Raw genomic sequence first — 15,561 nt, 5'->3', positions numbered from 1 at the left:
GCTTTGAGACTGAAGCACCGAGAGGCAGATGTTTCAATGGGGAGGCTTCTGAGACCTCATCTTGGCTGATTACTTTAATAATTATACACTTATGACATGCAAATTTACTGTATGAGTAAATTACCAATTCTCTGCTACAAGCACTACCAGAATGGATCCTTTTTTGATGGCTAAGAGTCATTAAAATGTTGGGTTTGTAACACAGTCAAATCCCCAGTTATTTTGACTCCAGGACTCATGGGTTTACCCAAGAAAAAAATATTTCCAGACAAAAACAAACACATGAAAGAGCATGTAATAGCTACTACAAGAAAACCAGGACAGGTATATCCTTTGTGAGCAGAAAGGCAGTGTCATTACTCAGAACTGCTAACATTTTGCTTCTGACTGGATTAACAAAATGCTCCCACAATAGAGCATGGCGAGTGTGGTTTTTTCACTCCAGTGTTTCCACCCATTTTACAAGAGATTATTCCAAACAATGAAGATAATAAGAGCACAGTAGCAATTGCATATCCATTTCATCAAGTTCTGGAGGTTACTATAGTCCATCCAAAAACCTGATGTTTTCCATACAAATAACCCAAGACACAGAAAATGGGTCTCTCCTCCCAGCAACCAGAGCCTCAAGAAGATTCTGTACATCAAAGGCAGTATAATTCTGTGATACTCACCAAGGCTCTCATGAACTCTGGACTTTTCTTTGTTGTGCTTGATTCTCCCTTGTTGTTTCAGGCACAGGAGCCCACCTCTCTATTCCAAGTAGAGCTCCTTGTTGATGAAATGGAAGAGGACTGCAGGGAGGATAATGGAGACACCAAGTGCAGACAAAACCCCAAAAGCCTCAGGAATAACTAGGAACAGTAAGTCAGAAATAAAACAGCAGTGTAAATAGGAAAAACTGCCCAGAAAAAGGTGTATTTTAGACACATCTGTATCTCTGGCTCTTCTTCCCCATCTTGTCCCCAGAAGAAACAGCAACGAAATTCAGCAGAACTTGGATTTTTGTTATATGGATACAACATCTGCAATGGGCAAGTCTACTGAGGGCATCAAAAACATTACACACCAAGCTGGGTTATGATTAAGTTATTAATTTCTGTCGCATGATAAACTCCAACACAGGAAAGATTCATAACTGATTTTAGTAAACTGCTATCAATGCAGAATTCCACCAGCTTCAAGAGACACACTCTCAATCTATACTGCAATGAGGATCCAGACATGAAACATCACTTGATCATAAGCCACTTCTGCACAGCTCACAGTAAATTTTCTGGGGAGGCTGTGGGGAGGATTAGCCCAGGGCTTGAGAGGCCCAAACATCTCCTTTGCAATTTGTGTATTTTCTCTAAAACCATCAGATTACACCATAATGGTCCTCACTAACTTCATTACATTTTCTAAGAACCAGGTTAATGTATGGCCTATGATCCTCATTCAGTTGTTATTTTACCCTTAAGTAAAAAGTATATTACTGTCTGGCATAATTGCCATCCTTTGCTGCAAAAGACAAGCCTCCAGCTCAGATAATTCAGTTTAGCTCCTGTGGTGCCATGTTTGGCCACATATAATGGAGCACAGTGGTTTGGCACCAGCTGACAACCTAGTCCTATACATCAACATCCCTGTGTCAAACAGTAGAGAAAGTCTTATTTCAATTTATCCCTTTCTGCCTGTACCACTGGGTCTGCAACAAACCGCAGGCGCCAGCAAAAAGCTTTTAAAGCCATTTCACCTCTCTCACACATATCAAAATGCCAAAACAAGGGACAAACACTACATACATCATCCGATGTGGATGGCAAGGGCACACACGTCAAAAACTGTAAGTGCCATCTGAAAAAAAAAAAAAAAAAAAAAAAGAGAGTAAAAACTGGCTTGTTATTCTGGTAATTACTTCACTAGGAAGAGGTGAAGTTCATTTGTTCAATTCAAGTCAAAGACTCCATAAAAATGAACATCAGCAGCATGAGTGGCACACCAGGGATGCCTGTGATTTCAAAGCTGCAGCTCACAGATGAGATGAGCAGGAGGAAAGGATGTAAACAGAGCCAGCCTTGCCTGTGAAACATCCCACTGGGAGCTTACAAGATTTGACTCAGCACAAGACTTAGGCTGGAAAAGCTACACTGTCTCCAGTTACAGCCTTGATGGTACACAGCAGGACTGCAACCCAGGCAATTAAAAGAAAAACTAAATTAATACAAGCTAATATGCCTCAACTGGAAGCAGAAGTCACCAGTGCATAGCAGTAGCCCACATGCAAAACAGACAAGTGTTTGGGACTGACCACAAAAGAAAATGAATTACACAAACTCCAGAGGTGGCTCTGACCTTGCTCACTCCAGCCGAAGGAAGGCACAGAAATATGTGCAGAATTACAGCAGATTAAATGATGACAAGATCAAGTCTACATTTCCATTGCTCACTTCTACATGGGCACAGTCACTTCTCTAGTGATTAATTCTGTGTGCCCCTTGTGCCATACCAGCACTAAGCAGGGTCCAGGAAGGCAGTGGGTGTTCCCAACAAGACTGAAATTTTGTGCCACAGCTTCCCTGGGTAAATGGCACATATCTCCCTCACACCAAGGAGCAGGGCTGGGGATGTGAGTGGCTGAGTGATCACTCTGGCTATTTTCAGCTGCTGAAGTCACCACTAAATGGCTGTTGGAGCCAAGAGTAAATCAAAGTATCTGAGTTTGTTTTAAAGTAGCCATAACCTCAGAGACTACAGGACAGCCTGGCTTGGTTGCATCACCAACTCTCACAATTATGGCTGGAAAATTGCCCTCTCCTTTTCTTGAGCATAGCATAAGCAGGAAGAAGGATTCCATATAAAACACTTGGAAGCACCACATCTCAGCACACAAGTATGTGCACAGGCTCACACGAATGTGTGTGTGTGTATGAAGTTAGAGCAGATGTGCAGCAAGCTGATGATCATGTTTTGAAGGCTCTACATGAGTGATTTCTTTGCAGAGCGTGTGATGTAGAGGGGTGGCAAAGATAGTTAAGCTCTTTTATAAAATCTCTGCTTTGAGCCCAAGGAGATGCCAGGGTTTCCCCCCCTCAGACTGAGCACAAGCAAGCCACCAATACTTTTAAACACAAAATTTCCAACACGTGCTTAAACACGCTACATGGCCCCAGCTGCAGAAATCCTGAAAATACTTTTCTCCAACAGACCTGCACAGAGGAAAAAGCAGACCCTTGGCTAGACAAGGCATCCTTAAAAGAAGTTTGAAAACAAATTATCAGCTGCTATCAACTTGGCTCTAAAGGATCTCAGACTGACACAACATTAGCATTGCCCTTCTACTTTTGTTTCCTGCCTGGTCAGCAACAGAGCAACAAGAAAGTAGCAGCACAGTGGTGTAGGACTTGGGATAACCCTTTAGGCTTCCTGTACTCCTTGGGGCAGAGATGTAAAAGGCATCTCCTGTCTGAGCTCACAAACATTCCAGCAGCAGACTCTAATAAGAAGCTGTCAAAGTTGAACAATAACAACTATTAAGGGAGATTTGAGGAGCACAGGTAAGAAGGGGCTGCACAGACCCTTGCCCCTACATCCTGAACTGCAAAGACTATCAGCCAGCAACCAGCAGGTGCTGAGACCCCTGCACCACTCCTCCCTTCACTGTAAGCACCATGCAAAGAGGAAAGATGCTCCAGAAAGACCACCACAGCTCTGGCAGGAACTGGCACCTCTCACACAGATGGGTCCCACAGTCAACCACAATCCCTCTCCCAACAAGGTTCTGCCTGACCACAAGGAGGTGGCTGGGACTCCTGCAGCACAAGGCAAAGGAGCTTGTGCATCCTGTCCCACAGCTTTAAGAGGAGAAGTCTCCTCTCCTCCCCCCACATATGATCTGTGCCAATACTAGAGGTTTGTGCCACAGCACCTCAGAGGGAGAGCTGTGATTTTTGCACCTGAGCATTGTCTCACATATGTGGGTAGGAACATTACAGTCTGTGCACCTGGCTCCAGCTGGAAGCTGCTGTCCCTCTGTGAAGGGAGTCATGCTGGCTCTCTGCTCCTCCTGCATCAAGAGAAAAACATCCTGAACCTGCATACAGTCCTGACCAGGTGACCCAGCTCTCCTCCCAAGCTGAAACTTGAGAGGAGAACTTTCTCTGCAGACTTGAAACTCTAGGCTAAGATTATGTCTGGGAAATCATTGTAAAACAGCTCTGTTCTGGCTTGTGGTGGGATGTCTGGGCCAGGGAGGGTCTTGAGGAAGAAGAGCAGCAGAAATGCATGTATGTTACTTGTGTTACAGCATTGCTGGAGCCTGTCAGGATTTCTCATAAAAGTAAAATTTCCAGCTCTACAGCAACAGATTACATTGTACCTGAAGGAAAGGAGACATAGTGAAGCATTCAGCTATTGGTTCCAGGGAAGGAGCTGGCCACCACTTCCTTTGGGATATGAACAGTCCCTGCACTCACTTATTTTTAAGCTAAGAGATTAATGCCTAGGTGCCTTTATGTAATGCCACAGTGGGTTCACACATTCTGTTGTCCCACGTGAGAGCACAAGCCAAAAAATGGTGTTTGTACTTCTGGTGAGCTATAGGCACAGGTAGCTGCACAGGATTCTCTGCTCTACACCACTTAATAACAAACAAGAGATGCAGTGTGAAGGGCCCCAAGCTAGGACAGAAGAGATCAGAGGTGGAAGGAAGATCAACAGAAGACATCTGACAGAGGACACGGCAAGTACAAGATGTTAAGATGCTGTTTCTGCTCCAACCTCTCCCCACATGTTACCTCCACACTGCGTGATGACTTCAGGGGAGCATCTGTCTGGAAGGGCAGGAGGGAAGTATTGGCCACACTGTTACATGCATGGAATCTGGCTGGGTATTTGGCTTGTAGGAGGTTTTACAATAATGCTCCTGGCAACTTGGCTCCTTCAGACAGACCAGGACCAGGACAATGAATAGAAGTGTCATATTAACTTCACTTGGAGAGTCTCCAATTAACAAAACTTCAATCCATTCTGCTTCACAATGGTTAAATTTTGCACAAAATCCTATTCCAGACAATGGCTCTTTAATCCCATTTGATACCAAGCTTCCTGCAAAAGGAATGCTTACTGGTACTTTTTAATTACAAGAAAAACCAAACCAAACCAAAACATAAATTGTCTGTTTTACTGTCTGTGCTAATTACATTTCATTATATATTTGGAGTAAGCTATGATTTTCCTGCTGGTTCCCATGACATTCTTCATTATCAACCACTAATTGTCTAGCGTGCACACTGCATTGTGAACCAAGTAGGCTGATGCGTGGGCAGAAGCTCTGGAGAAAGCTGCAAGGCAGAAGAAATGCACATTATTATTATTATTATTATTATTATTATTATTATTATTATTATTACTATCATGATGTATTAGAAAGTTTCCACCTACTTGCACACTTACATATCCTCATCCCTACCAGCAGTGTCACAGCACAGCAAAGCCCAGGAGTCCATCTGGAACAAGCTTAGGAAGGCTCAGCAGCTACACAAGGAAAGTTGTGTGGGGTGAAACGGTGACTGCAGCCCCACTGGGTGGATAATTTCCCCACTGGGTGCAATGGAAACACCAAGAATGTTTCTCAGCCACTTCCTCTCCTCAGTGCCCAAAGCATGTGGGTATCAGGCTCTTATCACTTTGCCCACTCACAAGCTGAGGCCAAAGGTAAAATTGCCATATGGGGACTCCTAAAGGAGTAGGATAAGTAATGGGATCTTTCTGAGAGAGCAAGACAGGTAAAGGTTTTTCATAAGCCACAGCTAAGAGTCTTCATTAGAGTGAAACCTCTATCAAATACACATCCATGCAAGCTTGGAAAGTGCTAAAAGGTTAAAGCAACTCATTGCATGCAGCATTCCATAACTTCAGACCAAGGGAAGCTGTAGGCACCAGTTCTTCATGCAGCAAACTGCTAGAACAAGGAGTGTGTGACCACTGCTCCCCAGATTATCATTATCAGCCTCGGACAGGTGGCAATCCTATTCATGTGCACCACACACACAATACACAAACACTTCAGAAATAAATGTGTGTTTTCACAGGATTGCAGCTCTCTGCTGATATCTATTTCAAAGGAGATAAAGCCCGAGCCTTCCTAGCAGCACTGTGAGGGAACAGTTGTATAACTCCTCCTCGTCTCCTCAAGGTGATCCACAAATACATTATCAGAAATGCAATCAGACCTCATTCAGCACTGTAGCAGAAGGGTGAAATTCCCACCCAAGGCAGCAGGCCTGGCCCTGCATCAAGGTTCAGTTTCACACATTTTATTTTTATGTTCTGATTTACAAATAGCAAGAACAACAAAGTTCTCCAGTGCTTTTGTATAAGGAGTATGAAGGACTGAAAGGCACTTTTGACCTGACTATAGATCTATTAACTTTTACTCTAAAATCTGACTGATCAAAGGGTGGAAGAACAGGCCCATTTTTGTTGCTGCTGATGCATCTGCAGGTCACCTTTAAAGATTTAAGCTGCTCTTATGGCCTATGAATAGGCATGAAATTTCAAAGGCCTCAGTGATAGTACAGCAACCTCATCTCCCTTTCCTCCACAACCCACCCAGACACAGTACCCAAACACCTTGCCAGCTTCAATAACTTCATCTCCCCAGCAGCTCTGTGAGGCAGGGAAACACTAACACCACTGCTCCACAGAAGGGGAGCCACACTTTTCACCCCAGGGCTGAGAACATCTCAAATAGAACATCCACAGCACCTTCTCAGAGATGACACCACAGCAGACACAAGCCTCCAGGCATCTCCTCACTCACCTTGGGTTGCCTGAAAGCCACAGGACTGGCATTTCTTACCCCAAAGCTTGATTCCTCTTAGAGATGCAACCCAGTAGAGGTGCCCAACAACTCCTGGAAACGCTGAGTTCAAGGGAGGGGCATGGAGGTGATGGCATTAAGTAAGGGCACTCACTCAAGAAATTCCTAAATCCACCATTCCCTTTTTCCAGTAGCTTGTCCAAGGTACACAGCTAGAGGAGGGCACCCTCAACCCTTTATTCTGAGTCTGGCTCTCTGTACAGTCCTTTTTGGGGCCAGCAATAGGGTCAGCACAGCTACAACTGATATTTTCAACCTGCTCAATAAGATTCAAAAAGGACAGACCCAGACTTGAGTTCTCAGGATGCTGTCTGGACTTCACTGAGAACCTGCTCTAGAAAAATGATGAAGACAAACACCAGGAGGACAAATACCAGAGCATCCAAGCAGCTCGCTTCTGAGAGCCATAAGCCAGCCATGAGGAGGCCCAAATTCAGGAGGGCTTTCCCTGAGCCCAGATTTTCCACCTCACAAAGGCTGCTGCACATGCAGCCCTGTGGCACCTCTTGTTTTCCCATCAGCAGAAATCCCAGAAATCCTGGCCTTGAACAACGCTCCTGAAGATGTTTGCACCCAAACTGTGTTCTGTGAAATATTCTGCCTTCAACAAAAGGAATTTTCCAATTAGGAAAAAACAAGTATTAGTTCTGTTGGGTGTGTTTCAAATGACAGTGTAGCCCTACTTCAGGTCAAGAGCAAGTACACAGTGTTTGCAAATGATGATGCCTGGTGTTCTGCAGCCAGCCCTGGCTCTCACCCCATTCCTCCATCTGTAAGCACACACACCACAAATATGGATGAAACAAGGGAGTAGAAGTGTGTCCTAAAGAACAGGGGAGTGTTCACATTGTCTAATGGAAGTGACTGAAGTAACAGCCTAGGCCCCTGAAGGGTGATTCAGAGACTAATTGTCAACCTTAGTAATAATCTCAGAAAAGGCTCTAATTCAGCATATTAGTTAAAATGCGTTGAAGTTAATAGAGCCAGAGAGTGAGAATCTGAGCAGCACAGCACTTGAATTGCCCTTCACAACCTGAAAACTGGTGCCCTGTGTGTCAGGGCTGAAGAGGGTTCATTGGGCTAGCACGAGGAAGCTGTGGTACCCACCCAGGTCTTGGTTCTCCTGTACCACTACCAGTCCTGCCAGGGTTGTTCTCAGAGCTGGGACAACAGCTGAGATGAGCACAGTGGAGCCTGCAGCCTTCACAACTGTTTTCCTCAGTCCTTCTCAAGACCAGTGAAGAAAAATTAGAACTTAATCCACATCTATGAGAAACCCTTACACTTAAATCTTTGCTCTGTCATTTCTTCTCTGTTTCAATATTCACCCTAATCTCTGAGCTATACTCAAAATTCTCAGTTTTGCACACTGGAACTATTTTCCATTGTAAAAACAGGCATTGCACAAAGCAGGGGGGAACTAACTTGGTGGTTAAAGCTTTCACCTCAGATAGCAGGAAAGGAAGAAAAGGGCTGTAGTGATAACTAACTATACAATTTGGATTCTAGTTCTTATCTACAATCTAGATTGTAGGATTCTCAAATAAGAGAAAGAAGCTAGTCCCTAAAAGCAAGTCCTCTGCTTCTTAGGCTCCTTGTGTTGGAGATAAGACCTGTACTCAAATGCAAATCCGAATCAAGCAGGACAGAGACTTGGACTTGTCCCTTGCACGTGTCCTTTGACTGCCTGACCTCCAGAAAACCCACAGCAGTGACAAGGAGGTTTCTCTCACATTACTACACTCTGTTCAGAGAGGAATGCTACCTGAGTAAGGAAAGTTTTAAAAATTTAAACAGAATTTAATTGTCTGACAAAAACACATTTTCTCAGAAGATTCACAGTCTGCTCTTGCTCTAATATGTTTATCTTTGATCATCTCCCAGGCTTGTTTTCAGCCACAGTACAACACTGAGTTCATAATTGGATTCATTTTGTCAGAGCTGACACGACCACTGCCTTTACACTGGTAGAAAGGGAAGACTAGGGCTGTCAGTCTGCCACCTTTCTTGAACACTGAAATCACACTTTTTTTTTTTTCCCTTTTCCTTAAAGACAACTTCTTTGTTGCCATGGTATCACTAATGCAGTATTTTGAGACAAGGAAAGAAGATAACCGTGCATCATCACAGTGACACATCTATCAATTGCCATCCTCTCAAAAAGGGTAAATAAGTAGGGATGTCAATGTAGGCTCCTAAAGGCTCCTCCACCCTTTTTAATTTTTCCCTCTCGCATACAAGTTGCTGACTACAAAGGTCACGCCTTGGTTTTATGACAGAAAAGGTCAGAATTTGTCTCTCGGAAAGCAGCGTCTGGGTTTATTTTTTCATTCCTTCTCTTCTGTTACATGACACCAGCTGAGGTACACACTCACAAGAGAACAGAAGCACCTGCATGTTCAGAAAATGCCAGCCTGGCTCCCCATGTTAAATCATTCAGTGACAGCTTCATAATTCTTGCTTGTGCAATGATTTCTTCCTGAACTAACAAGGTATCTACTGCTGAGCAAAACCCGTGTGTATCTCAGCAGCACGAGAAACAAAAAAGGGCACTCTGAGGGTATCTCCAATCCACCACCTTCAACTCCCCAGGTGTGGTCTTGTTAGCCTTGTAGCACATCTTTCCTATCACTGCCAGAATTACTTTGAAGAAACCTTTACTCACTCATCAAATCAAGGCCTTGCACTCAGCACCATGGCATTTCCCTCCTTGGCTGCACAGGAGAGCACTGCATCAGCCCTGCACACTGCTGGCACAACCTTGTTATCCCAGTAAAATCAGGGAACAGTGGCAGTGAGAGATACCCATGTCCCAACACCTTCCTGACTCGGAGTTGAGACCAACGAAGAGGTAACAGCCAACACGATGACTTTCAGCATTCCACCACGGCTGCAGTGGCATTCACAGAGGTGGCATGATGAGCTTTTCATCTCCCAGGTGGTGTAAAAAGGGGGAATAATGTAATGAAAGGGAAACTTAGATAAATTCATCAAGGCTTCTGCAACAGAGTAGTGAGCAGAGAGCAAGGAGTGAAGCAGTGACAGAAAGTCAAACTGGAAGGGTCGCAGGTATGGGTCAAGAATTCAAAAGGGAGCACAGAGTACTCTTGGAAACAAAAATAAGTAGTTTACATTTGGGAGAATGAGGAAAGGGAAGAAGAGGAAGGAGAGTGGAGGATCTCAGTTGCTGCTTTTCTCCTGTTTGGAGGGAATAACAATAAGTTGTCTTCACTCAGAACTGAAGTGCTCTCCTCTCTTCAAAGAGGAATATAATTGGGACCTTTATGCTCTTATGTACTTATTTTCCTCATCCACAAAACCTTGTTCTTAGTTCCACCAGTGTGACCCAAGGCAGAATGACTCACCACAGCAAAAGGCCAAAGAGCAGCTTTTTTTCCAAAAATCTAAAAAAATGCTACTCCATCAACTGACCAAGGACGATGCAGCAGCAAACCCTCTTGCTGAAAGCTCTGCGTTGCCTTGGCAACCTGTCTGATCTCCACTGCTCCAGGGACTGGAAATGTGCTGCCAACAGGAGATTTCAGCTAATCAAACCAAATCTCTTAATACTTAGACGATTTCTCATCTGCAGAGAGCCAGCCATGTACCCATGGAAGCAGGGCACCCTATGAACACAGCCCTGGCTCCTCTCTGACCTGTTATTTTTTGGCTCCTTGCAGGACATGGACATCTCCTGACAGCTACCAAAGGAGATAAAGGGGCAGCAAGAGGCCATGAGATGCTCATGCCTGCACTCAGCACATACCTGACAGGCTGCAGAGAGGACAGGCAGCAAGGAAACCACACAGAAAGAGGGGAACAGGACCCTGACAGGGTCCATGCCTCAACCCAGGACCTTTGAAAGAAAAGGAAATCTCCCAGTATTGGTAACATACACTCCCTACAGGCCTGGTGCTACATGTTTTAAGACTTCTCAGTTCACTTTTTCCCTTTTTCAGCTCACATTAAACACATTCAGGTAACAGCAGTGGCAAACTGCTGACCTAAAAGGAAAACTGGGGCAACCATGTATCTGTTGACCTTCCTAGACCAGGGACTGCTGTCAAACTGTAGCACAGAAAATCTGCTTTATTCTGAAATTTTTAATCAAAGAGCAGCTTTGATGGCTAATTTTGCCTTGAAAGCACAACCCAATAATTGATTTTTTTTTTTTTTTTTTTTTTTTAAAGTAGAATAAAGACCAACCTTTCTGCAGCTCCATTAAAGGTTTCAGGCCCCTGCACTTAACCCCAGCCACAAAGATAGAAAATCAGTCTGGCATTTAACACAAAAAGAGGCATGAACAGAGGGCAGGAACTCCTACGGTTGTAGTGCTACTGAGACAAGAAATCGTTTGGTGGGATTGAGATTCATGCCTATGAAAACTCATCAATTACCATCCAACAACCCTCAGTGCCACATCACCTAAGATGGCCCTATGATCTTTCCAAGCAATTGCAAAAAAGAGGGTGAGGCATTTGAACAGCAGAGTCAACCCTGGAATTCAAAATTCCCTTCCCCTCCTGGGTCATTCCTTACTGTATCTCTGAGGGCATTAACCCAGCACTCTCTGAATTTAGATTCAGAGCCAGTTTAGCCACAGGTCCTAAACTGAGTTTCACTTCACACACAGCTGTTTGCTGCTAAAGTAACTCATGGTGTTGCCACAAGTGGTTTGGGGGACCAAAGATGGTTTTTTTCCTGGTATGGAGGATATTTGCACAGGACATGCTGTCCCACACCACAGCTCTCTGGGACCTGGGTTAGCTCCTAAGCTCTTGAGGAACAGGAAGGAGGAATTGTTGGTATTTGAAAGGGAGCCCTGAAGCAGAAAGAGCTTGCTCATAAAGCAGGGTGTGGCTTCAAAGCAAGAGCATATTGTGGAAGATTTCTAGGGCTCTGGTATCGAGCAGGTGACCTACGCCCTGGGAAAATATGTTCTAACACCAACAAAAGCCATTAAAACAAATGCTTAGGGGGGAAATTGCCAGTGGTTTCTATAATAGAGTGAAGACTTAGGAAGTACTTCTACCATGTCAACATGAACATTTCTCCATCCACATTAGTGTAACAAACCAGTTAACTTGTTACTAGGGCTGCACAGAGAAGGGCATGAACTGAGGTGGTCTCTCAGCTTAACAAGGACCCTGTGATAAGGGAAAGGCAATGAAGTCTCACAGGCTTCACTGGAAGAGGGAACCAGAGCTGCTTTTAATGGTCAGAGGAAGATATGGCTCCCTACATGTGCTTTCCCACTTTATTCTTTCCTGTATCACATTTTCTTTCTGTTCCAGACACTCCTCACCCTTGCTTAAGCTCAGTTCAGCCAAGCTGAATCATAGATGAACCCTGGGACTTCTGCCCAAAATATCTGTCTCTACAGGCCATGGAAAATCAAAAGCATGGAAATCAAAAGCAGAGTTGTCATTGATCTAATGGGGAGCAGGAATGATCTCAGGGAAAACAAATGTTGATGATGCAAGACACTCTTTATAATTCCTTTGAAAAAGCAACATGTAGGGCAGGATCCCAGCACTATAAAACCTGTGAGAAGGGCCTCCTCCAGATGAAAGCAACCACAGTGCTGCCTTGGAGGATTCATTCCTGTTAACAAGTTTCAAAGCATCCTCCTGGAGCTTCTTTCAAGCAAAATCTGCAGCGTCAGACCATTCTCAAGGATAAATGGAGACCCATGCCACTTCAGAGCCAGGAGAAGAGTGAGAAGGGGGAGGCAGACAGAGAAGGCTGTTAGCCAAAACAGATGCAATGGAGACAGACTAAAATAGATTCCATATATTTCAAGAGCTTCTGCATTCTGATGCTCCAGTCCAGCCCATGTGAGCAAACATACACAGACACATTCTGCAAAACATTTGACACAAAGGACCAAAAGGACAAAGTGCAGCATGTTCCTTGGAAGTTTTTAGACACACTGAAAGAAAGTATGGAGTCTGTCTAGTCCTTTATTTGGATCCCTTTGGCTGTTTTCTCCCACAGCCACCATGCTACATTTAGGTCCTTCAACCTACTTTAGTCACAAATACCCGTAAGAATTCATGGCTTCTCTTGCAGAGCAATCAGATGTGCCCTTTCCTTAATAAGAATGCAAATACTCTATATCGTGTTACTCATTACAAAGCTAGAATTGTGGTCTTACCACTGATTTACAGTAAGATCTGAAATGACAGCAGGAAATAGCACAATGTCAAAGCAGAAATGAGGAGAAAAGAATAGGCTAACTCCTTCATTACTTGCAATTTCCAAGACCTTTGTATTTCTAGAAAACCAAAGAAGCATGGAAATCCAAATCAACAAGTGTTGGCAACACAGGATTTTCTTTTCAGACTGTAATGGTCAAAGTCACAAACCAGGAAAGTTACCTTCTCAACAAAAATAGCCACAAATCATTCCAAATGTGAGACTTACCTAATCACACTTACATGAAGCAGCAAAACAAGTCAGACCAGCACTGTAATGTCCCAAGAACACTTTTCTCACAAATAATGCATTTCAATGCTTACTTCCCCAGACAGGCTGATATATCCACAGGATCTGTGGGGTTCACACAAGCTGGGTAAAGCTGCAGAGAAGCACACTCCTGAGTTTCAAAAGCAAGAGTGAGTTTTGTGCTCTTTCAGCTGCATTTGCTTGTTGATTTAATGTCCCAAGGAAGAAGGAAGGCTGCTGGTTGGTAAACATGTGACAGCCACCAAAGGAATGTTAGCCAGAGAAATAAGAGATAAAGCAGCCTATGCCACTTCTAACAAGGCTTGTTTAAAAATTACTGCCTCACCTGTAGCTTTCCTACTGCTTTCATCTATGAGTGCCAGGCCTTTATTCAAACAATTATCCTGCTGAAAAATCTGTCTTTAAAAAAAAAATTGCCATTCATTCATCACAAAATTTTAAGTTATTTTTCTCTCCTATACAGAGATTCATTTTATCACTTGGCTAAAATACTTTCTTTGGTCATAAACATTTTGGATCCACTATAGAAACCTACCTTTTCCACCCTGGATTCCCAAATATTTGCAGTGAAAAAGTAAAGCAAGGATTACAGAGGGTATTCAGTCTAAACCAAAGCATTTCCTCTCTTGGGAGCATCCTACCCACCCCTTGCACTTGCCAGGCTTCTGGCCAGGCCCTGCTCCATCACTGTCAGCTCCAACCTGGAAAAGCAAAGCTGCACCAGCAGCTCCATGCTTGCTAATGGGGTTTGTATACACAGAGATAAAAATTGTTCCTAGAGCAAAAGGTTTAATCATCCATACCAGCTCATATATATTATACACCCATAAAGTGCTGGAGATTTCATCTTAGAGACTGTCTCTTAAAAATTCACTCTTCATTGCAAAAAATAAAAATAAACCAGAAAAATGGGTAGAGAATGGGCTTCAATTCCTGGGGTTTTTCTCCCACTCCCTCCCCCCCCCCCCCCCCCCCCCCTTTTTTTGTTAACCCTAATGCTTATTTTAAGGAAGGCTCTCTAATATTAACTGTGAAATCACATATTGTTTTCACTATCCACACAACTGCTTCTTTGGATGTGCATTTTGGATACAGATTTAGTTTCCAGTAGAAGAAGGGTCATTTTTCCCCAGCATTCAGTACAAATCCATGCTCACTGTCTCTACCCACCAAAGGTCTCTCCACAGTGAAACTGGAGATCTTCCCAGAAATTAATTAATTAATGTAAATTGTTTCCAGCTTCTAGAATATCTGGGGCTCCCCAAATCAGCATGGAAAGGCTGTAAAATAAAATCACACATCTGAACCCAGCTAATCACAATGTTCAAACCACTAGAGAGCATAAGGAAAGAAGGACAGGAAATGGGGGAAAGAGGGAAGGACGCTGTCCCTAAGCAGGGGATTGCAGACCTGGCTGCTTACAACCAAAAGGGGTTCTGGCCTGCAGCAATTTGTAAGCAGGCTCTAATCATTTGTATCTTGCCTCTCTAAGGTAAACTGGCCCCAAGGCAATTTACTGCAGGTGTTCCTAATACAACTCTTTTTTTTTCCCCCCCACAAGAAGGCATTCTGATGATCTTGTGTATAAAAACTGCTGCCTGGCAGATCTCTGGAGAGTAGTGCAGAGTGGACTGGCATCTTCAAAATAAAACCTACTTAGGAAAAGCTCAAGAGGGGGGGGAAAAAGTCCTTACTGAGCAGACATTGAGCCCCTCGACTTACGTGAATCTTGCTGCACCAGATTCCCCATGGATGGAGCAACCAAGGAAGGTGCCTGGTTCCCTGGGCTTTGTGATGGCTGCAGGCAAAAGGTGCAGGATGAGCAGAGCCCTCGTGAAAGGCCACTGCTGGGGACACGTGCCCATCAGCAGGGCTGTTTCCAGACTCACAGCCTCTCCCCTGTCTCTCTGTGATGCCAACATGAGGCATGGCTCAGTCATGATGCTGATCAGCCCTACGAGGTCCCAGAGCAGGAGGCGGCTGTGGCACTGTGCTAAAAATATGCAAGGGCAGAGCAGAGCAACAAGGGAAACACAAAGTCTTGTTATGTCAGAGTAGTCACTGAAGCCAACTGACTGAGCAAGTTCTATCCATTGCCCAGGAGACTTGCTTCATCTGCTAAGCCAGTAGAAAATTCCCTTTCTGATGTAGAGCCAAGCACCCATCCCCTGAAGATTTGCAGAGCCGAGCTGCCAGGAAGGGGCCGGGGCAATTCACAGGGGTCTGCA

The 15,561-nt window shown here is 44.2% G+C and overlaps 1 protein-coding gene across 4 annotated transcripts in view; it reads right to left on the bottom strand.

Annotated features, from left to right (window-relative positions):
• SYT16 (synaptotagmin 16) overlaps positions 1-15,194 on the bottom strand; it is a 64,174-nt gene extending 48,980 nt beyond the window's left edge. For 2 of the 4 annotated variants that reach the window (XM_071745313.1, XM_071745316.1), the window contains exons 1-2: positions 13,292-13,527; positions 675-794 (exon numbers count right to left, since the gene is read on the bottom strand). The gene's annotated coding sequence lies outside the window, so the exon portion shown is untranslated. Of the gene's footprint in view, positions 1-674; positions 1,078-13,291; positions 13,528-15,055 lie in introns of those variants that run through there. The other 2 variants (XM_071745315.1, XM_071745314.1) reach the window with 2 other exon arrangements.
• Positions 15,195-15,561: the final 367 nt, after the last annotated feature.

The sequence above is a fragment of the Heliangelus exortis genome, chromosome 5, assembly GCF_036169615.1.
Source record: "Heliangelus exortis chromosome 5, bHelExo1.hap1, whole genome shotgun sequence".
In the NCBI taxonomy this organism is placed as follows: Eukaryota; Metazoa; Chordata; class Aves; order Apodiformes; family Trochilidae; genus Heliangelus; species Heliangelus exortis.
The sequence above is the reverse complement of the archived record's forward strand: the minus strand, read 5'-3'. Positions and strand labels throughout refer to the sequence as shown.